General features: G+C 46.0%; 8 non-coding genes across 8 annotated transcripts; all 8 read left to right on the top strand.

Moving 5' to 3' along the window:
- The first annotated feature begins 1,096 nt into the window (after positions 1-1,096).
- Positions 1,097-1,178, top strand: TRNAF-AAA (transfer RNA phenylalanine (anticodon AAA)). The gene has a single exon. It is a non-coding gene; the product is annotated as a tRNA-Phe (tRNA).
- A 1,289-nt stretch (positions 1,179-2,467) lies between these two features.
- Positions 2,468-2,539, top strand: TRNAH-GUG (transfer RNA histidin (anticodon GUG)). The gene has a single exon. It is a non-coding gene; the product is annotated as a tRNA-His (tRNA).
- A 1,499-nt stretch (positions 2,540-4,038) lies between these two features.
- Positions 4,039-4,120, top strand: TRNAS-AGA (transfer RNA serine (anticodon AGA)). Its single transcript has one exon. It is a non-coding gene; the product is annotated as a tRNA-Ser (tRNA).
- Positions 4,121-5,409: 1,289 nt separating this feature from the next.
- On the top strand, positions 5,410-5,481 carry TRNAH-GUG (transfer RNA histidin (anticodon GUG)). Its single transcript has one exon. It is a non-coding gene; the product is annotated as a tRNA-His (tRNA).
- A 1,499-nt stretch (positions 5,482-6,980) lies between these two features.
- Positions 6,981-7,062, top strand: TRNAF-AAA (transfer RNA phenylalanine (anticodon AAA)). Its single transcript has one exon. It is a non-coding gene; the product is annotated as a tRNA-Phe (tRNA).
- A 1,289-nt stretch (positions 7,063-8,351) lies between these two features.
- On the top strand, positions 8,352-8,423 carry TRNAH-GUG (transfer RNA histidin (anticodon GUG)). Its single transcript has one exon. It is a non-coding gene; the product is annotated as a tRNA-His (tRNA).
- A 1,499-nt stretch (positions 8,424-9,922) lies between these two features.
- Positions 9,923-10,004, top strand: TRNAS-AGA (transfer RNA serine (anticodon AGA)). Its single transcript has one exon. It is a non-coding gene; the product is annotated as a tRNA-Ser (tRNA).
- A 13,457-nt stretch (positions 10,005-23,461) lies between these two features.
- Positions 23,462-23,543, top strand: TRNAS-AGA (transfer RNA serine (anticodon AGA)). Its single transcript has one exon. It is a non-coding gene; the product is annotated as a tRNA-Ser (tRNA).
- Positions 23,544-27,500: the final 3,957 nt, after the last annotated feature.

Below are 27,500 nucleotides of genomic sequence, written 5' to 3'. Positions count from 1 at the left end.
ATTTATACAATAGTAAGATTATATCCAACCTCACCAGTAGACAGGATTTATCAATAAATAAATAAGGCTTCTCCTCTCTGATATGGAATTACCCCACATAAAGTATAAGGGAATACCCAATGCTAACCTATGAGAGGGGCATACCTCACAGTAGTGAAAAATGTAATAGACTGTGTGATACTACTAGGACATACAAACTACCACAGTACATGTCTTACCTTTTACTTACATAGCATGATGCCCCTAGGATTGCCTAGGGCATACCTTAGGGGTTACTGATATGTATTAAAATTGGAGTTTAAGGCTTGGCAAGTAGTTTTAAATGCCAAGTCGAAGTGGCAGTACACTGCAGCACAGGCACTGCAGTAGCAGGCTTGAGACAGGTTTGAAATGCTATTTCTATGGGCGGCACAATCAGTCCCTGGGTATATGGTATACCACTCTACAAGGGGCTTTCAAGTAAATTAAATATGTCAGTCAGGTATACTCCAATTATACACATGATTAGGGAAGAAGCACGTGCACTTCAGCACTGATTAGTAGCGATAAAGTGATCAGAGTCCTAAGGCCAACAAAAAGATACAGCAAAATGCGGAGGTGAAAAGCAATAAGGTGGGGTTGGGACCACCTTAAGAATGCAAGGTCTAACAAAAACGAACTAAGGATAACATGAGTAAAACATCAGGTTTCTCTACAGCATTTGGTGAGACAAGTGGGCCTTCTTTTATCTTCCATAAATGCAATCTTTCCCGGACCCCTTTATTATATAGCTCTTCAAGGAAAAAATATAAAGCACTTACAAAGGAGCCTCAAATACTCAAAGATGGTAGACTTCTGTAATATGGGCCATATACTAAAAGCAGCACGAAAACAGAGTGCAATAGGGTCCAAAAAACTTGAGTGACCCATGAGAGTATGCATGCAAGCCTATGGTATTCCAAACTAGAGATACACGCATGCAATTTTTGTTTTTAGGAGTGAATGTGCCTGCTGAAAAAAACATTTTTTTTAAAAAGTCCATTGCAGAATATCAGGAATTTGCTGTGGGACACCTTGAAAACTTGCATACAGATTATGTGCACACACCTTACAGTCAGTTGTTGTGGCCGAGTGGTTAAGGCGATGGACTAAAAATCCATTGGGGTCTCCCCGCGCAGGTTCGAATCCTGCCGACAACGAGAATCTTTTTAACATCGGCTACAATTTCAGAAGTTAACCTTTAGTATTTCTTCCATGTCAGTTTTATAAATAGGTGGCTTATTTTGGTGTCACTATTGCCATATCACATATTTATTATCGCTCCCCCTTTCATATCTTTGCTATAACTCTCGTCCTTCATTAGCGCTGGTGCAAACGCTTCAAATTATTATACCCTGGCTCTCTCGGTCGTACCTGTGCATGCACTTGAAACTTACTTTACCAATAAAAGAAGCAAATAGAGAAATAAAATAAAAGTGCTAGCTGGATTAGGCAAACACACTTCATAAAACTGCATTTTCTTTTCTATTCTCCCCCGTGTTACAAGCTTAACTTCTCCCTGTGTAATTTCTCTTAACCTGTTGTTCCTGGAAGAGAATTTCATCTACAAGCTCTTTCTGTATTGTTTCCTAGTCTTTTCTTTCCCTTTTCTTAGATTTGTAACTGTTCCTTTACGTGCTCTATTTAGGCGCCATTAATCTCATTTGAGCTCCTTGTACCTGCTGCTGTTTTCTCCACACCTCATACTGTCTTTTCCCTCTTTCTCTCTTTCTCTGCGGTTGGTGGCTACTTTCCAAAGTGTCTGATGCCCCAATGTTCCTTCGTCTTGTTGTCAGACGTGAATTTGAAAAGCAACAAAATTAACAAGCCTTTACCACTCACACATGGCAGAAGTTTATACTTTAATTCAATGAGCTAAGAAAAGTGTGTTGTGGGGCCCCTACGAGCCATGGTGCTTGCTTCATCATAATTAGGCATGCAGTCATTAGCCACAGCTCTGATTATGGGTCACTGAGGTCAGTTTCAATAATTCCTCAAAAACCTAACCATGCAGTCCCCCCTAACTGTGTAGTTATCTTGCTTTACTGCTGTTTGTGTGATTAGCTGGGAGGAGCTCACGGCAGCATCCTCCCAATAAAAGTGTAGATGGACCGTTCCTTAACTCTTTCTTGCTTCACATACAGATGGCTTGAGGAGGTACAGGGGAGATGCAGGTCTAATAAACAGAATAGAATATCTGCGCCAGGTGTGTTTCTCTGCATTGGTGTCCCATCACAGGCCCACCAGTGTATGTGTGATCTTTGACTCCTGCCAGTTCACAAGCAGGCGGCCAGGAAACGGTTTCAGCCTATCAACCACTGAGGAGATAAAGCCTTTGTATAAGGAATGAGGAAGCAATGAACACATTCAGCCTATCACAGGAGTAGCCCTGAGTGTTCCGAATTATAATTTCTTCATGTCACTGTACGTTATTGAGCCCAAGTAGCTCGCCGTGATCGTATAGTGGTTAGTACTCTGCGTTGTGGCCGCAGCAACCTCGGTTCGAATCCGAGTCACGGCATTGTGGTTGGAAATGTCACTGCAGTTGGCTTTTTCCTTTACAGAATTCCCAAATGTACCAGTTGTTTTTGTAAAATGTCTATTAAAAACAGATCCTTTTCAATATTTAAACGATCTAACGACAAATTATTTAAACACACATGATTATAAGATGTAGGTATACTGTACTTACTGACATAAATTATCGTTCTTGAACATATTTGCGGTAAGGGGAGCGGAGCTCTCCCCCAGGCCAATCAGAATGCAGATGAATGCAGTTGCAGTTGAGTGACCTGTGTTGTGGCTGTCTACAGGGAATGCACATATGTAGCTGTCTCGCAGCCCAATCCAGACGTCAATTGAAGACAGGTTTTCATGCAAATAGAGCAGTAAGTGCAGAGAAATGCTCACTCTCTAAAAATGGCATTTATACAATAGTAAGATTAAATCCAACCTCACCAGTAGACAGGATTTATCAATAAATAAATAAGGCTTCTCCTCTCTGATATGGAATTACCCCCCAAAAAGTATAAGGGAATACCCAATGCTATCCTATGAGAGGGGCATACCTCACAGTAGTGAAAAATGTAATAGACTGTTTGATACTACTAGGACATACAAACTACCACAGTACATGTCTTACCTTTTACTTACATAGCATGATGCCCCTAGGACTACTTGGGGCCTACCTTAGGGGTTACTGATATGTAATAAAATTGGAGTTTAAGGCTTGGCAAGTACTTTTAAATGCCAAGTCGAAGTGGCAGTACACTGCAGCACAGGCACTGCAGTAGCAGGCTTGAGACAGGTTTGAAATGCTATTTCTTTGGGCGGCACAATCAGTCCCTGGGTATATGGTATACCACTTTACAAGGGGCTTTCAAGTAAATTAAATCTGTCAGTCAGGTATACTCCAATTATACACATGATTAAGGAAGAAGCACGTGCACTTCAGCACTGATTAGTAGCAATAAAGTGATCAGAGTCCTAAGGCCAACAAAAAGATACAGCAAAATGCGGAGGTGAAAAGCAATAAGGTGGGGTTGGGACCACCTTAAGAATGCAAGGTCTAACAAAAACGAACTAAGGATAACATGAGTAAAACATCAGATTTCTCTACAGCATTTGGTGAGACAAGTGGGCCTTCTTTTATCTTCCATAAATGCAATCTTTCCCGGACCCCTTTATTATATAGCTCTTCAAGGAAAAAATATAAAGCACCTACAAAGGAGCCTCAAATACTCAAAGATGGTAGACTTCTGTAATATGGGCCATATACTAAAAGCAGCACGAAAACAGAGTGCAATAGGGTCCAAAAAACTTGAGTGACCCATGAGAGTATGCATGCAAGCCTATGGTATTCCAAACTAGAGATACACGCATGCAATTTTTGTTTTTAGGAGAGAATGTGCCTGCTGAAAAAAACATTTTTTTTAAAAAGTCCATTGCAGAATATCAGGAATTTGCTGTGGGACACCTTGAAAACTTGCATACAGATTATGTGCACACACCTTACAGTCAGTTGTTGTGGCCGAGTGGTTAAGGCGATGGACTAGAAATCCATTGGGGTCTCCCCGTGCAGGTTCGAATCCTGCCGACAACGAGAATCTTTTTAACATCGGCTACAATTTCAGAAGTTAACCTTTAGTATTTCTTCCATGTCAGTTTTATAAATAGGTGGCTTATTTTGGTGTCACTATTGCCATATCACATATTTATTATCGCTCCCCGTTTCATATCTTTGCTATAACTCTCGTCCTTCATTAGCGCTGGGGCAAACGCTTCAAATTATTATACCCTGGCTCTCTCGGTCGTACCTGTGCATGCACTTGAAACTTACTTAACCAATAAAAGAAGCAAATAGAGAAATAAAATAAAAGTGCTAGCTGGATTAGGCAAACACACTTCATAAAACTGCATTTTCTTTTCTATTCTCCCCCGTGTTACAAGCTTAACTGCTCCCTGTGTAATTTCTCTTAACCTGCTGTTCCTGGAAGAGAATTTCATCTACAAGCTCCTTCTGTATTTTTTCCTAGTCTTTTCTTTCCCTTTTCTTAGATTTGTAACTGTTCCTTTACGTGCTCTATTTAGGCGCCATTAATCTCATTTGAGCTCCTTGTACCTGCTGCTGTTTTCTCCACACCTCATACTGCCTTTTCCCTCTTTCTCTCTTTCTCTGCGGTTGGTGGCTACTTTCCAAAGCGTCTGATGCCCCAATGTTCCTTCGTCTTGTTGTCAGACGTGAATTTGAAAAGCAACAAAATTAACAAGCCTTTACCACTCACACATGGCAGGAGTTTATACTTTAATTCAATGAGCTAAGAAAAGTGTGTTGTGGGGCCCCTACGAGCCATGGTGCTTGCTTCATCATAATTAGGCATGCAGTCATTAGCCACAGCTCTGATTATGGGTCACTGAGGTCAGTTTCAATAATTCCTCAAAAACCTAACCATGCAGTCCCCCCTAACTTTGTAGTTATCTTGCTTTACTGCTGTTTGTGTGATTAGCTGGGAGGAGCTCACGGCAGCATCCTCCCAATAAAAGTGTAGATGGACCGTTCCTTAACTCTTTCTTGCTTCACATACAGATGGCTTGAGGAGGTACAGGGGAGATGCAGGTCTAATAAACAGAATAGAATATCTGCGCCAGGTGTGTTTCTCTGCATTGGTGTCCCATCACAGGCCCACCAGTGTATGTGTGATCTTTGACTCCTGCCAGTTCACAAGCAGGCGGCCAGGAAACGGTTTCAGCCTATCAACCACTGAGGAGATAAAGCCTTTGTATAAGGAATGAGGAAGCAATGAACACATTCAGCCTATCACAGGAGTAGCCCTGAGTGTTCCGAATTATAATTTCTTCATGTCACTGTACGTTATTGAGCCCAAGTAGCTCGCCGTGATCGTATAGTGGTTAGTACTCTGCGTTGTGGCCGCAGCAACCTTGGTTCGAATCCGAGTCACGGCATTGTGGTTGGCAATGTCACTGCAGTTGGCTTTTTCCTTTACAGAATTCCCAAATGTACCAGTTGTTTTTGTAAAATGTCTATTAAAAACAGATCCTTTTCAATATTTAAACGATCTAACGACAAATTATTTAAACACACATGATTATAAGATGTAGGTATACTGTACTTACTGACATAAATTATCGTTCTTGAACATATTTGCGGTAAGGGGAGCGGAGCTCTCCCCCAGGCCAATCAGAATGCAGATGAATGCAGTTGCAGTTGAGTGACCTGTGTTGTGGCTGTCTACAGGGAATGCACATATGTAGCTGTCTCGCAGCCCAATCCAGACGTCAATTGAAGACAGGTTTTCATGCAAATAGAGCAGTAAGTGCAGAGAAATGCTCACTCTCTAAAAATGGCATTTATACAATAGTAAGATTAAATCCAACCTCACCAGTAGACAGGATTTATCAATAAATAAATAAGGCTTCTCCTCTCTGATATGGAATTACCCCCCAAAAAGTATAAGGGAATACCCAATGCTAACCTATGAGAGGGGCAGACCTCACAGTAGTGAAAAATGTAATAGACTGTTTGATACTACTAGGACATACAAACTACCACAGTACATGTCTTACCTTTTACTTACATAGCATGATGCCCCTAGGACTACTTAGGGCCTACCTTAGGGGTTACTGATATGTAATAAAATTGGAGTTTAAGGCTTGGCAAGTAGTTTTAAATGCCAAGTCGAAGTGGCAGTACACTGCAGCACAGGCACTGCAGTAGCAGGCTTGAGACAGGTTTGAAATGCTATTTCTTTGGGCGGCACAATCAGTCCCTGGGTATATGGTATACCACTTTACAAGGGGCTTTCAAGTAAATTAAATCTGTCAGTCAGGTATACTCCAATTATACACATGATTAAGGAAGAAGCACGTACACTTCAGCACTGATTAGTAGCAATAAAGTGATCAGAGTCCTAAGGCCAACAAAAAGATACAGCAAAATGCGGAGGTAAAAAGCAATAAGGTGGGGTTGGGACCACCTTAAGAATGCAAGGTCTAACAAAAACGAACTAAGGATAACATGAGTAAAACATCAGGTTTCTCTACAGCATTTGGTGAGACAAGTGGGCCTTCTTTTATCTTCCATAAATGCAATCTTTCCCGGACCCCTTTATTATATAGCTCTTCAAGGAAAAAATATAAAGCACTTACAAAGGAGCCTCAAATACTCAAAGATGGTAGACTTCTGTAATATGGGCCATATACTAAAAGCAGCACGAAAACAGAGTGCAATAGGGTCCAAAAAACTTGAGTGACCCATGAGAGTATGCATGCAAGCCTATGGTATTCCAAACTAGAGATACACGCATGCAATTTTTGTTTTTAGGAGTGAATGTGCCTGCTGAAAAAAACGTTTTTTTTAAAAAGTCCATTGCAGAATATCAGGAATTTGCTGTGGGACACCTTGAAAACTTGCATACAGATTATGTGCAAACGCCTTACAGTCAGTTGTTGTGGCCGAGTGGTTAAGGCGATGGACTAAAAATCCATTGGGGTCTCCCCGCGCAGGTTCGAATCCTGCCGACAACGAGAATCTTTTTAACATCGGCTACAATTTCAGAAGTTAACCTTTAGTATTTCTTCCATGTCAGTTTTATAAATAGGTGGCTTATTTTGGTGTCACTATTGCCATATCACATATTTATTATCGCTCCCCCTTTCATATCTTTGCTATAACTCTCGTCCTTCATTAGCGCTGGTGCAAACGCTTCAAATTATTATACCCTGGCTCTCTCGGTCGTACCTGTGCATGCACTTGAAACTTACTTTACCAATAAAAGAAGCAAATAGAGAAATAAAATAAAAGTGCTAGCTGGATTAGGCAAACACACTTCATAAAACTGCATTTTCTTTTCTATTCTCCCCCGTGTTACAAGCTTAACTTCTCCCTGTGTAATTTCTCTTAACCTGTTGTTCCTGGAAGAGAATTTCATCTACAAGCTCTTTCTGTATTGTTTCCTAGTCTTTTCTTTCCCTTTTCTTAGATTTGTAACTGTTCCTTTACGTGCTCTATTTAGGCGCCATTAATCTCATTTGAGCTCCTTGTACCTGCTGCTGTTTTCTCCACACCTCATACTGTCTTTTCCCTCTTTCTCTCTTTCTCTGCGGTTGGTGGCTACTTTCCAAAGCGTCTGATGCCCCAATGTTCCTTTGTCTTGTTGTCAGACATGAATTTGAAAAGCAACAAAATTAACAAGCCTTTACCACTCACACATGGCAGAAGTTTATACTTTAATTCAATGAGCTAAGAAAAGTGTGTTGTGGGGCCCCTACGAGCCATGGTGCTTGCTTCATCATAATTAGGCATGCAGTCATTAGCCACAGCTCTGATTATGGGTCACTGAGGTCAGTTTCAATAATTCCTCAAAAACCTAACCATGCAGTCCCCCCTTACTGTGTAGTTATCTTGCTTTACTGCTGTTTGTGTGATTAGCTGGGAGGAGCTCACGGCAGCATCCTCCCAATAAAAGTGTAGATGGACCGTTCCTTAACTCTTTCTTGCTTCACATACAGATGGCTTGAGGAGGTACAGGGGAGATGCAGGTCTAATAAACAGAATAGAATATCTGCGCCAGGTGTGTTTCTCTGCATTGGTGTCCCATCACAGGCCCACCAGTGTATGTGTGAACTTTGACTCCTGCCAGTTCACAAGCAGGCGGCCAGGAAATGGTTTCAGCCTATCAACCACTGAGGAGATAAAGCCTTTGTATAAGGAATGAGGAAGCAATGAACACATTCAGCCTATCACAGGAGTAGCCCTGAGTGTTCAGAATTATAATTTCTTCATGTCACTGTACGTTATTGAGCCCAAGTAGCTCGCCGTGATCGTATAGTGGTTAGTACTCTGCGTTGTGGCCGCAGCAACCTCGGTTCGAATCCGAGTCACGGCATTGTGGTTGGCAATGTCACTGCAGTTGGGTTTTTCCTTTACAGAATTCCCAAATGTACCAGTTGTTTTTGTAAAATGTCTATTAAAAACAGATCCTTTTCAATATTTAAACGATATAACGACAAATTATTTAAACACACATGATTATAAGATGTAGGTATACTGTACTTACTGACATAAATTATCGTTCTTGAACATATTTGCGGTAAGGGGAGCAGAGCTCTCCCCCAGGCCAATCAGAATGCAGATGAATGCAGTTGCAGTTGAGTGACCTGTGTTGTGGCTGTCTACAGGGAATGCACATATGTAGCTGTCTCGCAGCCCAATCCAGACGTCAATTGAAGACAGGTTTTCATGCAAATAGAGCAGTAAGTGCAGAGAAATGCTCACTCTCTAAAAATGACATTTATACAATAGTAAGATTAAATCCAACCTCACCAGTAGACAGGATTTATCAATAAATAAATAAAGCTTCTCCTCTCTGATATGGAATTACCCCCCAAAAAGTATAAGGGAATACCCAATGCTAACCTATGAGAGGGGCAGACCTCACAGTAGTAAAAAATGTAATAGACTGTTTGATACTACTAGGACATACAAACTACCACAGTACATGTCTTACCTTTTACTTACATAGCATGATGCCCCTAGGACTACTTAGGGCCTACCTTAGGGGTTACTGATATGTAATAAAATTGGAGTTTAAGGCTTGGCAAGTAGTTTTAAATGCCAAGTCGAAGTGGCAGTACACTGCAGCACAGGCACTGCAGTAGCAGGCTTGAGACAGGTTTCAAATGCTATTTCTTTGGGCGGCACAATCAGTCCCTGGGTATATGGTATACCACTTTACAAGGGGCTTTCAAGTAAATTAAATCTGTCAGTCAGGTATACTCCAATTATACACATGATTAAGGAAGAAGCACGTGCACTTCAGCACTGATTAGTAGCAATAAAGTGATCAGAGTCCTAAGGCCAACAAAAAGATACAGCAAAATGCGGAGGTGAAAAGCAATAAGGTGGGGTTGGGACCACCTTAAGAATGCAAGGTCTAACAAAAACGAACTAAGGATAACATGAGTAAAACATCAGATTTCTCTACAGCATTTGGTGAGACAAGTGGGCCTTCTTTTATCTTCCATAAGTGCAATCTTTCCCGGACCCCTTTATTATATAGCTCTTCAAGGAAAAAATATAAAGCACCTACAAAGGAGCCTCAAATACTCAAAGATGGTAGACTTCTGTAATATGGGCCATATACTAAAAGCAGCACGAAAACAGAGTGCAATAGGGTCCAAAAAACTTGAGTGACCCATGAGAGTATGCATGCAAGCCTATGGTATTCCAAACTAGAGATACACGCATGCAATTTTTGTTTTTAGGAGAGAATGTGCCTGCTGAAAAAAACATTTTTTTTAAAAAGTCCATTGCAGAATATCAGGAATTTGCTGTGGGGCACCTTGAAAACTTGCATACAGATTATGTGCACACACCTTACAGTCAGTTGTTGTGGCCGAGTGGTTAAGGCGATGGACTAGAAATCCATTGGGGTCTCCCCGCGCAGGTTCGAATCCTGCCGACAACGAGAATCTTTTTAACATCGGCTACAATTTCAGAAGTTAACCTTTAGTATTTCTTCCATGTCAGTTTTATAAATAGGTGGCTTATTTTGGTGTCACTATTGCCATATCACATATTTATTATCGCTCCCCGTTTCATATCTTTGCTATAACTCTCGTCCTTCATTAGCGCTGGGGCAAACGCTTCAAATTATTATACCCTGGCTCTCTCGGTCGTACCTGTGCATGCACTTGAAACTTACTTTACCAATAAAAGAAGCAAATAGAGAAATAAAATAAAAGTGCTAGCTGGATTAGGCAAACACACTTCATAAAACTGCATTTTCTTTTCTATTCTCCCCCGTGTTACAAGCTTAACTGCTCCCTGTGTAATTTCTCTTAACCTGCTGTTCCTGGAAGAGAATTTCATCTACAAGCTCTTTCTGTATTTTTTCCTAGTCTTTTCTTTCCCTTTTCTTAGATTTGTAACTGTTCCTTTACGTGCTCTATTTAGGCGCCATTAATCTCATTTGAGCTCCTTGTACATGCTGCTGTTTTCTCCACACCTCATCTTTTTTTTTTTTTTTTTATTATATTTTTATTGCAGGAATCAGTAAATCGTTACATAATCGACCAGCATTATAGAACAAGCAAAATCAATGAGACACAACCCTCCGTCCCCCAGCCGTACTTCTCGTACACAGCCATTCAGCCCACAACCCTGGGGTCGGGCGGCGAAATTCAATGGGGGCTCAGCAGGATGTCGAAGCTGGTCCGGATGATCCACTGTCCGTCATCTGCTTTTCCAAACAAGCCTATAAAACCCAGAAAGAAAACCCCACCCTCAAAACGCTATGAACTAAAGTAAACCCTACCCAACCCCGCCATCAGCGCACTGTAACAACCGCAACAGGATCTGCGAAAGGACCCATGGGGAAAGCAGCAGAGCTGAAAAGTGCAATCGACTATCGGGACTTGGGGCGAGCTGCTTCCTCACTTTCAGAGTCACTGGGGGTGCAATAATCCCTAAGGGCCTGCACTAACGTCTCCCACTCCAGCGCTGCCTCCTGTGCCTTCTCATTACGCTGCCTCCAAGCTAGCTGGTATCTCAGTGTGCTCTCCCCCGCCGCCCACTTCAAAAGTTTGCTGTGCCACCGGCTTCCTGTCGGACCAGCTCGTGCCTTCCAGTTCCTGGTCACCTCTCGTTTAGCAAGGAGCAGCCCTAAATCGATGAACTTGCTAGATATTTTGTTCTTGGGGGTATGAGGGAACCAGTGCAGGAGTCCCACCGCCGCGTCAAACGATAAGGATCTCCCCGTCACCTCCTCCAGGGTCTTCCCCACTTCTACCCAATAGGAGGACAATCCCGGGCAGGCCCACAACATGTGGAGAAGGTCCGCCTCCTGGGCCGGGCACCTGGGGCAGTCCGCCGAACTTGTAGCAAAATATCGCCTGATTTCACCGGGGTCAGATATGCTCTATGGAGCACGTAGTAGTGGACCAATTGAAAGCGGGCGTGGCGTGTGCCCTTCCAGGCTCGCCGCACCAGTTGGGACCAGGTTGTCTCCGGGATCTCCTTGCCAATGTCCTCCTCCCAACGGGTTCTCAGAGTAGTGAGGGGAGCCAGCCCCTCATTGATCAGTCTGCCGTAGAGGCAAGTGACCGCCTTCACCGTGCCCGCAGACATCATCACGTATTGGCACACCGGAGATAAAGGGGGTTCCTCCTGCCCGCGTTTCCAGTGCGCCTGGATCGCTCGGACTAGGGCAGAGTGCAGCAGAAAGTCGCCGCGAGGAATCTCGAAGCGATCAATGAGCTCCTGAAAGGGCAAGAGCGCCCCGTCCTCGTATAGGTCACCTATCAGCTGTAAGCCTCCGTCCTGCCAGTTCGCCAACCGTGACCAATCTCCGCCATGGGGCAAAGCCGTCAGCATCCCCAAAGGTATTTCGGGCGCATACGGTATTCTCAGGTGGCCCCGGGCGTGAGCTCGGTTCCAACACAGGCGAACGGTCCGCTCCTCAAGCGACAAGTCCTGTAAGGCCAAACGTTGTCGCAGCGCTATGAAGGAGAGAACATGCCTGGCTATACCCGTACCCCTTCTGTCTTCTGGGCCCCGGAATTCCCGGGCGATCTCCTGGGTGAAGGTCTGGAGCTGCGCCGCTAAATAATACTTTTCAAAGTCCGGCACCGCAAGCCCACCCTCAGCCTTCGGCCTCATCAGGGTCTTGAGGGCCACCCGTCGGCGGCCCGAGCCCCAGAGGAATCCGATTATCATTGATCGTAATAGTCGAAACGTGGCCGGTGGGACCCAGATCGGTAGTGTCCGGAAATAATACAACAACCTGGGAAGCGCCACCATTTTGAGCAAAGCGATCCGCCCTGCCACCGAGAGCGGTAGCGTGGCCCAGAAGTCCATACTGCCTCGAAGTGCTCGAGTGCCGCGGGCAATGTTCCCATCCAGGAGGTCAGATGGTTCATGATAGACGTACACCCCCAGGTACTTAAAGCAGTCGGGTTCCCACCTAATCTCCCTACTGAGAGCAGGGCTAGGGGTGCCCCTGCGAACCGGGAAAAGACAGGTCTTAGTCCAATTCACCCGGAGGCCCGAGACCTCCCCAAACTCCGTGAGCGCCGTCGCAGCTCCATGCAAGGCAGCGAACGGGTCCTCGAGGAAGAGCAGCAGGTCGTCTGCATACGGCGAAATGTAGTGTGGGCCCGAAGGAGTCCACAGGCCCATATAATGGGCTCCCGACCGGAGATGCAGCGCGAGTGGCTCCACCGCCAGCGCAAAGAGAAGCAGGGATAACGAACATCCCTGCCTCGTGCCCCTTTCCACCGGATATTGTGAGGAAATTAGCGGTCCCGCCCGAACCCTGGCCGATGCAGAGGCATACAGGACCTTGGTCCACCTGATGAAGCCCTCACCGAGGCCGAACCTCCGTAGCACAGTGCAAAGGTAGTCCCATTCCAGGCTGTCAAAAGCCTTCTCTAAGTCTACCGATAAGACAACCGGGCACGGGGCGTCCACAAGTGGTTCTCCTAGCAAGCGGAACAACCTGCGAATGTTCATGGTCGTGTTACGCCTGGGGATAAATCCAGCTTGGTCCTCATGTACCAGGGAGCTCATGTGCCCCAGCAGCCTCGAGGCCAAGATGCTGCTCAGTATTTTATAGTCAACCGTCAGCATTGATAAGGGACGGTAAGACCCCGGATCGGATGAGTCCCTTCCGGGCTTGAGGAGGGGAACCACCAAGGCCTCGCACATCGAGCCCGGGAGTCGCCCAAGCCTCTTCGCCTCTCTGTATACTATTAATAACCTAGGGGCTAGGAGATCAGCATAAGCTGCATAGAACTCCACAGGAAGGCCGTCTAGGCCCGGGGTCTTATTCCGCGCCATCTTTTTAATGGCGCTACGGATCTCTCCCAGTTCTATGTCGGACCCCAGGGCTTTCGCCACGTCCTGCTCCACTGTTCGGAGCTCCAGAGGCCGTAGATAATTAGTAAGCAGGTCAGGGTCTCGGGCAGAGCGACTGCGGTACAAACGTTCGTAGTATTGCCGGTAGCAGCTCAGAATCTCAGGCTGAGTGTATACTACAGTCCCATTTGCCTTGCGCATGGACGTCGTCAATGAGGATTGGCGCGTAGGGTTGGCAAGCCATGCCAGCAGCGCGCTCGACCTATCCCCCTCTGCGAGGGACCGAACCGTATAGGCCTTGTAGTCAAAACAGCGCAGCCGTTCGACCTCCGCCGCTACCGCCTCCTTCGCCTCCGCTGTGCGTGCCTGTAATTCAGGGCGCCCGGGGCGGCGGAGTTCCAACTCGCGGAGCTTCCGGTCCGCTGTATCTAGGTCGGCGAGGATAATTCGCCTCATGCCGACCTTTTTAGAAATACAGTACCCCCTCACCACCACCTTAAAAGCGTCCCACTCTAACGCTCTCGAGCTCGCGGTGCCAACGTTGGACGCAAAGTACTCCGAGATCTTATCACCTAGGTCCGCTCTGAAAACACTGTCCTCAAGGATCTCGGGCCGTAACTTCCAGGTGGGCACCGCAGGCACCCCGGGAAACCAACGAAGGTCCAGCAGGAGGGGGTTATGATCTGATATGGTCCTGGTCAAATATTCAGACCGGACCGCTGCCGAAACCAGTTCAGGCGAGCCAAGAAATCCGTCCAGTCTAACGTGCAACTCATGGAGGCTCGAGAAGTAGGAATAGTCCCTAGTTGTGGGGTGCTGCGCCCTCCAGATATCCGTTAGACCCCAATGAGTCTGCCAGTCCCTACGACCCTTAGCCATGCGGCGAACCAGAGAATCAGGGAGGGGTGGATGCGAGCGGTCAGTGTCCACATCCACTACTGAGTTGAAATCTCCACCGAGCAGGAGGGGCCCGGAGAAGAAGTGGGCCAACGAGCCCGATAACCTGGAAAGGAAGGCAGTCTGGTCTATATTGGGAGCGTACACACAGCAAACGTTTAGATCTCTCCCTCCCAAAGTGCCCGAAATGGCCACTTATCGCCCCTCTGGATCTATCACTGTTTTCGTGGCCTGGAAGGGAACCCCAGCTCTAACCCAAATCAGCGCCCCTCTGGCATACGCGGAGTACGAAGTGCAAAAGACCTGCCCCCTCCATCTACGCTGTAGCGCCGCCCCTTCCGCCTTGTTCAGATGAGTCTCCGGTAGCAGCGCCATTTGTACCCCCCTACGCACTAAATAAGCGTGGACTTTGTGACGCCTAGACATGGTATGAAGCCCCCGCACGTTCCAAGTAATACATTTCAGATTAGCAACATCAGCCATTGTCCCATATCGTTCTCGCAAAGTCTCCCCATCTGGGTCCCAACAAAGAAAGGGCATCAATCATCCCAGCACTGATGGCGGCCATTTTCCCCAACCAAACTTAACAACCCAAGTATGAACAAAACCCCCATCCACCCACCCCAGAACAGGACCCAAATAGCACCATCTAGTTCCCATCCAAACCATACCCTCCAAAAACCCACTATCCCTCACTAATCCTGCGGTCGCCACCGTAGGAAGGCCTTAAGGGCCAGGTGCGGGCCGGGCGGGGGCAGTGGGCCCTCAACGCTCAGGCCCCCAGGACTAAGGCAAGCCCAAAACAGTGCCAAAAACCCTCGGGGCAAAAACAAGGCACCCCACCCCCCCTCCCCTGGGAGTCAGCATCAATTGTCGGCACCCGCCACCCCCGTGCCGGGCCCCCACCCAAAAGGAAGTAGCTGACCCCGTTAACCCTGCCCATCCAGAAGGTCCTCCACCGATTTCGGTGTGATCACCGGCGTATGGACGCTATCAGTCACCGATTCCTCGGAGTCCGTTGGTACCCCCTCGTCCCCAGTGTCCGCTTCCTCCTCAATGGCATCGTCCCGTGAGCCAGACAGCGCAGATAACACCTCCAGCACTCCCTTCCGCTCCGTCGATGTCTCCGCAGTTGAGGGTCCGCCTGAGCGGCCACGGCGACTCCGAATCCTTTTGGACCGCCGTCTCTGCTCCGGCTCCGTCGCCTGCTGAGATGAGGAGCCGAAGCCATCTTTCCCTGCTCTATAGAGTTCAAGCCAGTTACAGACATCCTCCGGGGTATCAAAGAATTGAGTCTTGTCATCGACAATTATGCGGAGCCTCGCAGGAAATAGGAGCGAGTATTGGATGCCCTCGCTCCTGAGCTCGCGCTTGACCGCCAGGAAGGAAAACCTTCTGCGTTGAGTTTCATAGGTGTAATCCGGGAAGATGTTCACCTGGCTGTTCGCCACTTTGAATGGACCATTATGTCTGGCGGCATTGAGGATGAGGTCTCTGTCCCGAAAGTGCAATAACCTCGCCACCACCGGTCGCGGGGCACGTCCCTGTTGCGGTGGCCTCGCTGGGACTCTATGGGCACGCTCCAGGGTGTAGAAGGAGGATAGACCCTCCGGGGCCACCGTGTCTCGGAGCCAGGCTTCCAAGTATGCCACCATGTCGCCATCCTCAATCTTTTCCGGCAGGCCCACCACACAAATGTTGTTCCTCCTGTTACGGCCTTCCGCATCCTCCGCTCTCTGCTCCAGGGCCGTAATCCGGGACAGGGCATCCTTCATAGTCGCAGCCAAGGTTCGCTGCGCCGGCTCCAAGGTTTTCACCGAGCTCTCCACTTCCTTGACCCTGTCCGAAAGTTTGCCGTGATCCGCTCTAAGGAGGCCTAGGCTCGTCGCTACCTGGGCAATGTCCTGCTGGAGGGCCGAGCGCGTGGTCGCAATCGCCTCCAAGACGCGGTCAAATTGCTGCTGCATTGATGCACCGCCAGAACTCTCTGGGTCCCCACGTTCCTCTTTGTCCTGGGTCTCCGAGTCTGAAGCGGCTGGGGTAGCCCCCTTGGCTCCTCTAGGTTTCCCCATGTCGCCGGGAGCACACAGTGCGGGTCCAGGAGCAGGCGCCTCCGAGTGCAGGCGCCGGCTATGACTCTCCCGGTTGCTGGGCCTCAGGTCGAGTGCCGGAGATCCCCGTCTCCAGGGCCTGTTGGACCTTCTCAGCTTCGGCTCGCGCCACCACCACGTCGTCTTAGGGCACCGAGGAGGAGGCGGAGACAATCGTCGCCAGGTCGGGCAGGCCCGTACGGCCGATAGAGTCCCGGAGTGAGGGTCACCAACTCCACCGGATGATTTGCGGCGCCAAAGGGTTGCACCTCCCATGGAAGTGGGTCGGCCAGGAAAAAGTAGCCAAGTGCGGTGTAGGGAGTGGGGCCACTGTCGGGACCTCTAGGCGCCCGCGTGCGGGATCCACTATAGCGAGGGCATCTGCCCATCCAAGTGCGATCCTTGTTGAAAGAGTCCGATCTGACCGATGTCCAGATCCTCACATCTCTGGGAGAAGGAAGCGCAGGGGGTGCGCCGCTGTTAGTGATGCTCTTCCAGTCTAATGGATCCGGCCAGGGGGACAATGAAGTCCAGGCGCCATGTTGGGTCGCACTCCGCAGTTCCACAAACTTCGATTTTCCGCCGGGTCACCGCTCGTTCGGACTGCGCCAAGGGCCCCGGCAGGTCTCCGTCGGGCCGATCAGCAGAATACGGGGGCTGGGGTGCCCCGCAGCCTCCGATTTACAGGATAATCACGGGCTCAGTCCCGGAGCAGAGCTCTCCAAGCGTCTGATGCCCCAATGTTCCTTCGTCTTGTTGTCAGACGTGAATTTGAAAAGCAACAAAATTAACAAGCCTTTACCACTCACACATGGCAGGAGTTTATACTTTTAATTCAATGAGCTAAGAAAAGTGTGTTGTGGGGCCCCTACGAGCCATGGTGCTTGCTTCATCATAATTAGGCATGCACTCATTAGCCACAGCTCTGATTATGGGTCACTGAGGTCAGTTTCAATAATTCCTCAAAAACCTAACCATGCAGTCCCCCCAAACTGTGTAGTTATCTTGCTTTACTGCTGTTTGTGTGATTAGCTGGGGGGAGCTCACCGCAGCATCCTCCCAATAAAAGTGTAGATGGACCGTTCCTTAACTCTTTCTTGCTTCACATACAGATGGCTTGAGGAGGTACAGGGGAGATGCAGGTCTAATAAACAGAATAGAATATCTGCGCCAGGTGTGTTTCTCTGCATTGGTGTCCCATCACAGGCCCACCAGTGTATGTGTGATCTTTGACTCCTGCCAGTTCACAAGCAGGCGGCCAGGAAACGGTTTCAGCCTATCAACCACTGAGGAGATAAAGCCTTTGTATAAGGAATGAGGAAGCAATGAACACATTCAGCCTATCACAGGAGTAGCCCTGAGTGTTCCGAATTATAATTTCTTCATGTCACTGTACATTATTGAGCCCAAGTAGCTCGCCGTGATCGTATAGTGGTTAGTACTCGGTTCGAATCCGAGTCACGGCATTGTGGTTGGCAATGTCACGCCAGTTGGGTTTTTCCTTTACAGAATTCCCAAATGTACCAGTTGTTTTTGTAAAATGTCTATTAAAAACAGATCCTTTTCAATATTTAAACGATCTAACGACAAATTATTTAAACACACATGATTATAAGATGTAGGTATACTGTACTTACTGACCTAAATTATCGTTCTTGAACATATTTGCGGTAAGGGGAGCTAGGCTCTCCCCCAGGCCAATCAGAATGCAGATGAATGCAGTTTCAGTTGAGTGAACTGTGTTGTGGCTGTCTACAGGGAATGCACATATGTAGCTGTCTCGCAGCCCAATCTAGACGTCAATTGAAGACAGGTTTTCATGCAAATAGAGCAGTAAGTGCAGAGAAATGCTCACTCTCTAAAAATGGCATTTATACAATAGTAAGATTAAATCCAACCTCACCAGTAGATAGGATTTATCAATAAATAAATAAAGCTTCTCCTCTCTGATATGGAATTACCCCCCATAAAGTATAAGGGAATACACAATGCTAACCTATGAGAGGGGCAGACCTCACAGTAGTGAAAAATGTAATAGACTGTTTGATACTACTAGGACATACAAACTACCACAGAACATGTCTTACCTTTTACTTACATAGCATGATGCCCCTAGGACTACCTAGGGCATACCTTAGGGGTTACTGATATGTAATAAAATTGGAGTTTAAGGCTTGGCAAGTAGTTTTAAATGCCAAGTCGAAGCGGCAGTACACTGCAGCACAGGCACTGCAGTAGCAGGCTTGAGACAGGTTTGAAATGCTATTTCTATGGGCGGCACAATCAGTCCCTGGGTATATGGTATACCACTCTACAAGGGGCTTTCAAGTAAATTAAATCTGTCAGTCAGGTATACTCCAATTATACACATGATTAGGGAAGAAGCACGTGCACTTCAGCACTGATTAGTAGCGATAAAGTGATCAGAGTCCTAAGGCCAACAAAAAGATACAGCAAAATGCGGAGGTGAAAAGCAATAAGGTGGGGTTGGGACCACCTTAAGAATGCAAGGTCTAACAAAAACGAACTAAGGATAACATGAGTAAAACATCAGGTTTCTCTACAGCATTTGGTGTGACAAGTGGGCCTTCTTTTATCTTCCATAAATGCAATCTTTCCCGGACCCCTTTATTATGTAGCTCTTCAAGGAAAAAATATAAAGCACTTACAAAGGAGACTCAAATACTCAAAAATGGTAGACTTCTGTAATATGGGCCATATACTAAAAGCAGCACGAAAACAGAGTGCAATAGGGTCCCAAAAACTTGAGTGACCCATGAGAGTATGCATGCAAGCCTATGGTATTCCAAACTAGAGATATACGCATGCAATTTTTAGGTTTTGCCTGGCGAAAAGATGCGCTCTGCGCATCTTTTTCGCGCAGGCGAAAACCTAATGAGAACTGTAGTGTGGGTTTGTGTCGGCCCTCGTCATTCATTGTCTGGCTCCATAAATGGAGCCTAGCCATTGGACGAGGGGCCTGTCTGTCAATGCCGGAGGAGACACGGGGGCGTTCCCGAGATTCTTTGGCTTTTGCCGACGTCACGCGACGTCAGCTGAAAGCCGGGAACGCCCCCGAATCCGGTCCGGCATTGAAGGCACCCGGAAGAAGTCCAGGTGAGTGCTTGCTTTAATTTCCCGCTGTTCCCACCCCCTCTCCTGCTCGCAGCGTCTCCCGTCCCCGTTCCCGCCCCCCTCCCGCTGGTGACCGTGCTTTCCTCTACAATGCCCGTTCCCGCCCCCCTCCCGCTCTCTGTGTCTCCGGGCCCCCTTTCCCGCTCTACAATGCCCGTTCCTGCCCCCCGTGTCTCCGGGCCCCCTTTCCCGCTCTACAATGCCCGTTCCCGCCCCCCGTGTCTCCGGGCCCCGGTTCCCGCTCTACAATGCCCGTTAATCTGCTCTGCTGCATCGCCTTCCTGCTCCGGCCGTCTTCTGTGACGACACAGCTCCTCCCCTCAGTCACGCGTGTAAACAAACATGTTTAATTCAGATTTTTATTGTGCGCGTTGTATTTCAGTCGGATAATATTTAAATTCCTAAAGAGCCGCCCCCCAGTCAGCAGACCATTGTGAATAACCACTGCTCCAATGTCATTCAACAGTAACACTTTTGTGCAGAAAAATGGAGCCATAGTGAAAAACAAAATAATATTACTGCGTTTAAGATGTTGCTATTCTAACAATTCCTCCTGACTATATCCACCTAGGAAAACACGTTCAAGTGGCCTAAAAACAGACAGAGATAACGATTTCGACAGGAATTCTCATTACCAGGTAACTGGATTGCCATCCCCCACTCTAGATGTAAAAGAATTTAGAAACGTTTTCGAAAAATGAAGGATCAGCTTATAAAGCACATAAAGTTATTCAAGACACGTCAATTGTAGAGCACAGAACAGTGTTAAGTTATACAAAAATACATTTCAGTTCAAAGACTTCAGGAGTTTGCAATACCCAAGAACTTTAGCTCACTTCAAATAACAACACGCAAACAATTCATGAGTACTCTAGGATCAATAAAAGGTCCTGAGGTATATGCAGACGGTAATACCGACTGCATACGGTGACTCAGCAACCAGTGCATAAATAATGCGAATAGATAAGAGAAAGCAGAGAACCGTGATCATGACAAGATACTACTTCTCTGATCGAATCGGCCCACAGTTCGAATAGAGCGCAGGTAACAGGAAATACAGTTTTCCACAACTTATTTCAAGGCATTCAAGCAATAACAACTCACTCAATCAGTGGTTAGATTCAACACAATCGACAATTACTAAAGTTCTCTCTTTAAAAAGCATTTAACACAAACATCCACCAGCTAGCTAACTTCTTTCAACAGCGGTAACTGAGGAGGAAACAAATATTAAACTGAAGATCATATCAGACCCCAAGCGATGGCAATGGCCAACTAAACACATTCATTTAGGTGGGCGCTGCTCAAATATTCTCTAATCCTCAAAGCGCTCTTTAAACACAACACACCCCTTTCCTGAGCAGTAATACCAGACGATCGATCCACTGTCGACGTACTTTAAGTAAGTGAAAAACGACGAAACGTTAAATTCATGTAACGGGAAGGGAATTCGGTATGCTTGAGAAAAACCGTACTCGCTTGAATGCTTAACGGTAAAAGTGCATCATTCCTTTTTTTTTTAAAGTGCATCATTCCATAGACTATTTTTCCACGCGCCAGAAATGTAAAACGAGTCTAGCGAGAACACTGCTCCGCTCCCAAAATGAATAGGAAACAGTTTTAGGCTGGCAGCGTTAAAGAGGAGGGGGAGGGGTTACCGGCATGAAAACATTCAGACTGCTGAAACCAGGACTACGATCACGCCACCTTGTGCGCTCAAAGCGCCAAGTCCAAGTCACTATCAAACACGGACATAACAGCTCCACCACTAGACCTGTTCTTCGTGACAATACTGACCTGCCTCTCAAGGTAACCAATAAAGAGCCATAATAACGGGGTGACGCACTAAAGGCACCCGGAAGAAGTCCAGGTGAGTGCTTTCTTTAATTTTCCGCTGTTCCCACCCCCTCTCCTGCTCGCAGCGTCTCCCGTCCCTGTTCCCGCCCCCCTCCCGCTGGTGACCGTGCTTTCCTCTACAATGCCCGTTCCCGCCCCCCTCCCGCTCTCCGTGTCCCCTTTCCCGCTCTACAATGCCCGTTCCCGCCCCCCGTGTCTCCGGGCCCCCTTTCCCGCTCTACAATGCCCGTTCCCGCCCCCCGTGTCTCCGGCCCCCGTTCCCGCTCTACAATGCCCGTTAATCTGCTCTGCTGCATCGCCTTCCTGCTCCGGCCGTCTTCTGTGACGACACAGCTCCTCCCCTCAGTCACGCGTGTAAACAAACGCCTGCATCACAGTGAGGCTGCCGGTGCTTAAGAGAAGAAACATGCCGCCTCTCAAGGTCTGCATCGTCGGCTCGGGAAACTGGTAGGTGGCATCGACGTGTGCAGCGTATCATATAACATGTGTCCTGCGATGGTATCTATTCTACAGGTGTGGAATCTGAGTGGTATCCATCAGGAGACAAGTTAATTACCTTCTGTAACTTCCTTTTTGTGGTCATGGCTAAAGCTTCACAGGTAGGGGATGGGAGTTTTTATATCCTGGGCAGTATATTAATTTTAAATGCATTGATCCAACTTATCCAGGTAAGAGGGGGTAGCCTCTTTGTTTTGCGTCATTAGGTAGGTGCACTCTTCTATTTTACGTATAAATGTCTAGAGACCTCTGGTAGTATTGTGACCACATCTTTTGATTTTACACATGTCATAATTTTGATTGCCATGGGTTCCTACTGTTCCCCCCACAATACTGGCTAGCTGTGACCCATGCCTCGTTTTTACTAGGGCTTTGGTGGAAGCCTGTACCTTCCATTTAAATTCGAGCTTTCTGCACTGTATGATCGGCATTGAAGTCATAATTGTTAGAATTGCTCCTCACTTCATGCAGGGATTCCTCTATGCACTGGTGAATGATTCCAATGTTTATGTCCTCCTGGAATATCACTATGATGCAGAACCAGGAAAACAAATAAGTAACCTTTTTTTCTCCCCTTTTTAATCCTCCCTTTGCATGAGTCCGAACCCTGACATGTGAAGAATCGCACATTAATGATAGCATGAGAAATGCCCAGCAGTCTTGATTTGTATAGAGGATAAGTGGAGCAGTTGAGCCAAGTGGAATTTCAAACATGAATGACCAAAAGAACCTCAGTTTCACCTAAGGGTCTTGCACATGCTGGGTCCATTGTAGGAATATGCCTGGTGGCGAAGCTGCCCTGCCCCTAATACCCCTGATTGTATGGGAGCTTGTATCACCACCATTTCCATCTCACAGGATTTTTTCCCAGGTGTGCAAGTCTCAATTTTGCACCACGTACCAGAGAGCTCAGCATGGTGTCCTCTTTTAGAGCTTTGTTAGTGATGATAGAATACAGTTCATAGTTTCTTCAGTATGAGAAAAAACGTTCTTTATTCCAGGCATTGCAGCAGAGAAAACATTGGTCTAGTAAGTAATAGTTTAAAGCATGTGTGCTGTAGATACACATGCTTTGCATACTCTTACCAACTAGTGTTGTGTCTGAATGTTTGTAAGTTGTTTTTCTTTGAAGAAGTCTTTCGAGCCATGAGGTAAGATTCAGAGTGCAGATTCAGAGTGCAGATTCAGAGTGCAGATTCAGAGTGCAGATTCAGAGTGCAGATTCAGAGTGCAGATTGTGTGGGTGACTCTATGTGTGTGTGGGTGGCTTTGCGTGTGTGGCTCTGTGTGGGTGTAAAATGCAAGAGGTCATGCATTTGCGAGCGATTAAGCTATTGGCATTGTAAATGACAATGCCATTTATTTATGTTTAAAAAAAAACACATAAATAAAAATAATGTCAAGAGCAATGCCAATAGCTCTAACTTTAACAAAGGCACAACCATTGCATTGTAAATGCTTGTTGTTTTTAGGAGAGAATGTGCCTGCTGAAAAAAACATTATTTTTAAAAAGTGCATTGCAGAATATCAGGAATGTGCTGTGGGACACCTTGTACTTGCATACAGATTATGTGCACACGCTTTACAGTCAGTTGTTGTGGCCGAGTAGTTAAGGCGATGGACTAGAAATCCATTGGGGTCTCCCCGCGCAGGTTCGAATCCTGCCGACAACGAAAATCTTTTTAACATCGGCTACAATTTCAGAAGTTAACCTTTAGTATTTCTTCCATGTCAGTTTTATAAATAGGTGGCTTATTTTGGTGTCACTATTGCCATATCACATATTTATTATCGCTCCCCCTTTCATATCTTTGCTATAACTCTCGTCCTTCATTAGCGCTGGTGCAAACGCTTCAAATTATTATACCCTGGCTCTCACGGTCATACCTGTGCATGCACTTGAAACTTACTTTACCAATAAAAGAAGCAAATAGAGAAATAAAATAAAAGTGCTAGCTGGATTAGGCAAACACACTTCATAAAACTGCATTTTCTTTTCTATTCTCCCCCGTGTTACAAGCTTAACTGCTCCCTGTGTAATTTCTCTTAACCTACTGTCCCTGGAAGAGAATTTCATCTACAAGCTCTTTCTGTGTTTTTTCCTAGTCTTTTCTTTCCCTTTTCTTAGATTTGAACTGTTCCTTTACGTGCTCTATTTATGCGCCATTAATCTCATTTGAGCTCCTTGTACCTGCTGCTGTTTTCTCCACACCTCATACTGTCTTTTCCCTCTTTCTCTCTTTCTCTGCGGTTGGTGGCTACTTTCCAAAGCGTCTGATGCCCCAATGTTCCTTCGTCTTGTTGTCAGACGTGAATTTGAAAAGCAACAAAATTAACAAGCCTTTACCACTCACACATGGCAGGAGTTTATACTTTAATTCAATGAGATAAGAAAAGTGTGTTGCGGGGCCCCTACGAGCCATGGTGCTTGCTTCATCATAATTAGGCATGCTGTCATTAGCCACAGCTCTGATTATGGGTCACTGAGGTCAGTTTCAATAATTCCTCAAAAACCTTACCATGCAGTCTCCCCTAACTGTGTAGTTATCTTGCTTTACTGCTGTTTGTGTGATTAGCTGGGAGGAGCTCACGGCAGCATCCTCCCAATAAAAGTGTAGATGGACCGTTCCTTAACTCTTTCTTGCTTCACATACAGATGGCTTGAGGAGGTACAGGGGAGATGCAGGTCTAATAAACAGAATAGAATATCTGCGCCAGGTGTGTTTATCTGCATTGGTGTCCCATCACAGGCCCACCAGTGTATGTGTGATCTTTGACTCCTGCCAGTTCACAAGCAGGCGGCCAGGAAACGGTTTCAGCCTATCAACCACTGAGGAGATAAAGCCTTTGTATAAGGAATGAGGAAGCAATGAACACATTCAGCCTATCACAGGAGTAGCCCTGAGTGTTCCGAATTATAATTTCTTCATGTCACTGTACGTTATTGAGCCCAAGTTGCTCGCCGTGATCATATAGTGGTTAGTACTCTGCGTTGTGGCCGCAGCAACCTCGGTTCAAATCCGAGTCACGGCATTGTGGTTGGCAATGTCACGGCAGTTGGGTTTTTCCTTTACAGAATTCCCAAATGTACCAGTTGTTTTTGTAAAATGTCTATTAAAAACAGATCCTTTTCAATATTTAAACGATCTAACGACAAATTATTTAAACACACATGATTATAAGATGTAGGTATACTGTACTTACTGACATAAATTATCGTTCTTGAACATATTTGCAGTAAGGGGAGCGGAGCTCTCCCCCAGGCCAATCAGAATGCAGATGAATGCAGTTGCAGTTGAGTGACCTGTGTTGTGGCTGTCTACAGGGAATGCACATATGTAGCTGTCTCGCAGCCCAATCCAGACGTCAATTGAAGACAGGGTTTCATGCAAATAGAGCAGTAAGTGCAGAGAAATGCTCACTCTCTAAAAATGGCATTTATACAATAGTAAGATTAAATCCAACCTCACCAGTAGATAGGATTTATCAATAAATAAATAAAGCTTCTCCTCTCTGATATGGAATTACCCCCCAAAAAGTATAAGGGAATACCCAATGCTAACCAATGAGAGGGGCAGACCTCACAGTAGTGAAAAATGTAACAGACTGTTTGATACTACTAGGACATACAAACTACCACAGTACATGTCTTACCTTTTACTTACATAGCATGAAGCCCCTAGGACTACTTAGGGCCTACTTTAGGGGTTACTGATATGTAATACAATTGGAGTTTAAGGCTTGGCAAGTAGTTTTAAATGCCAAGTCGAAGTGGCAGTACACTGCAGCACAGGCACTGCAGTAGCAGGCTTGAGACAGGTTTGAAATGCTATTTCTTTGGGCGGCACAATCAGTCCCTGGGTATATGGTATACCACTTTACAAGGGGCTTTCAAGTAAATTAAATCTGTCAGTCAGGTATACTCCAATTATACACATGATTAGGGAAGAAGCACGTGCACTTCAGCACTGATTAGTAGCAATAAAGTGATCAGAGTCCTAAGGCCAACAAAAAGATACAGCAAAATGCGGAGGTGAAAAGCAATAAGGTGGGGTTGGGACCACCTTAAGAATGCAAGGTCTAACAAAAACGAACTAAGGATAACATGAGTAAAACATCAGGTTTCTCTACAGCATTTGGTGAGACAAGTGGGCCTTCTTTTATCTTCCATAAATGCAATCTTTCCCGGACCCCTTTATTATATAGCTCTTCAAGGAAAAAATATAAAGCACTTACAAAGGAGCCTCAAATACTCAAAGATGGTAGACTTCTGTAATATGGGCGATATACTAAAAGCAGCACGAAAACAGAGTGCAATAGGGTCCAAAAAACTTGAGTGACCCATGGGAGTATGCATGCAAGCCTATGGTATTCCAAACTAGAGATATACGCATGCAATTTTTGTTTTTAGGAGAGAATGTGCCTGCTGAAAAATACATTATTTTTAAAAAGTGCATTGCAGAATATCAGAAATTTGCTGTGGGAAACCTTGAAAACTTGCATACAGATTATGTGCACACGCCTTACAGTCAGTTGTTGTGGCCGAGTGGTTAAGGCGATGGACTAGAAATCCATTGGGGTCTCTCGGCGCAGGTTCGAATCCTTCCGACAACAAGAATCTTTTTAACATCGGCTACAATTTCAGAAGATAACCTTTAGTATTTCTTCCATGTCAGTTTTATAAATAGGTGGCTTATTTTGGTGTCACTATTGCCATATCACATTTTTATTATCGCTCCCCCTTTCATATCTTTGCTATAACTCTCGTCCTTCATTAGCGCTGGTGCAAACGCTTCAAACTTATTATACCCTGGCTCTCTCGGTCATACCTGTGCATGCACTTGAACCTTACTTTACCAATAAAAGAAGCAAATAGAGAAATAAAATAAAAGTGCTAGCTGGATTAGGCAAACACACTTCATAAAACTGCATTTTCTTTTCTATTCTCCCCCGTGTTACAAGCTTAACTGCTCCCTGTGTAATTTCTCTTAACATGCTGTTCCTGGAAGAGATTTTCATCTACAAGCTCTTTCTGTATTTTTTCCTAGTCTTTTCTTTCCCTTTTCTTAGATTTGTAACTGTTCCTTTACGTGCTCTATTTAGGCGCCATTAATCTCATTTGAGCTCCTTGTACCTGCTGCTGTTTTCTCCACACCTCATACTGTCTTTTCCCTCTTTCTCTCTTTCTCTGCGATTGGTGGCTACTTTCCAAAGCGTCTGATGCCCCAATGTTCCTTCGTCTTGTTGTCAGACGTGAATTTGAAAAGCAACAAAATTAACAAGCCTTTACAACTCACACATGGCCGGAGTTTATACTTTAATTCAATGAGCTAAGAAAAGTGTGTTGCGGGGCCCCTACGAGCCATGGTGCTTGCTTCATCATAATTAGGCATGCAGTCATTAGCCACAGCTCTGATTATGGGTCACTGAGGTCAGTTTCAATAGTTCCTCAAAAACCTAACCATGCAGTCCCCCCTTAACTGTGTAGTTATTTTGCTTTACTGCTGTTTGTGTGATTAGCTGGGAGGAGCTCACGGCAGCATCCTCCCAATAAAAGTGTAGATGGACCGTTCCTTAACTCTTTCTTGCTTCACATACAGATGGCTTGAGGAGGTACAGGGGAGATGCAG

Source organism: Lissotriton vulgaris, chromosome 1_1, assembly GCF_964263255.1.
Source record: "Lissotriton vulgaris chromosome 1_1, aLisVul1.2, whole genome shotgun sequence".
Lineage (NCBI taxonomy): Eukaryota > Metazoa > Chordata > Amphibia > Caudata > Salamandridae > Lissotriton > Lissotriton vulgaris.
The sequence above is the reverse complement of the archived record's forward strand: the minus strand, read 5'-3'. Positions and strand labels throughout refer to the sequence as shown.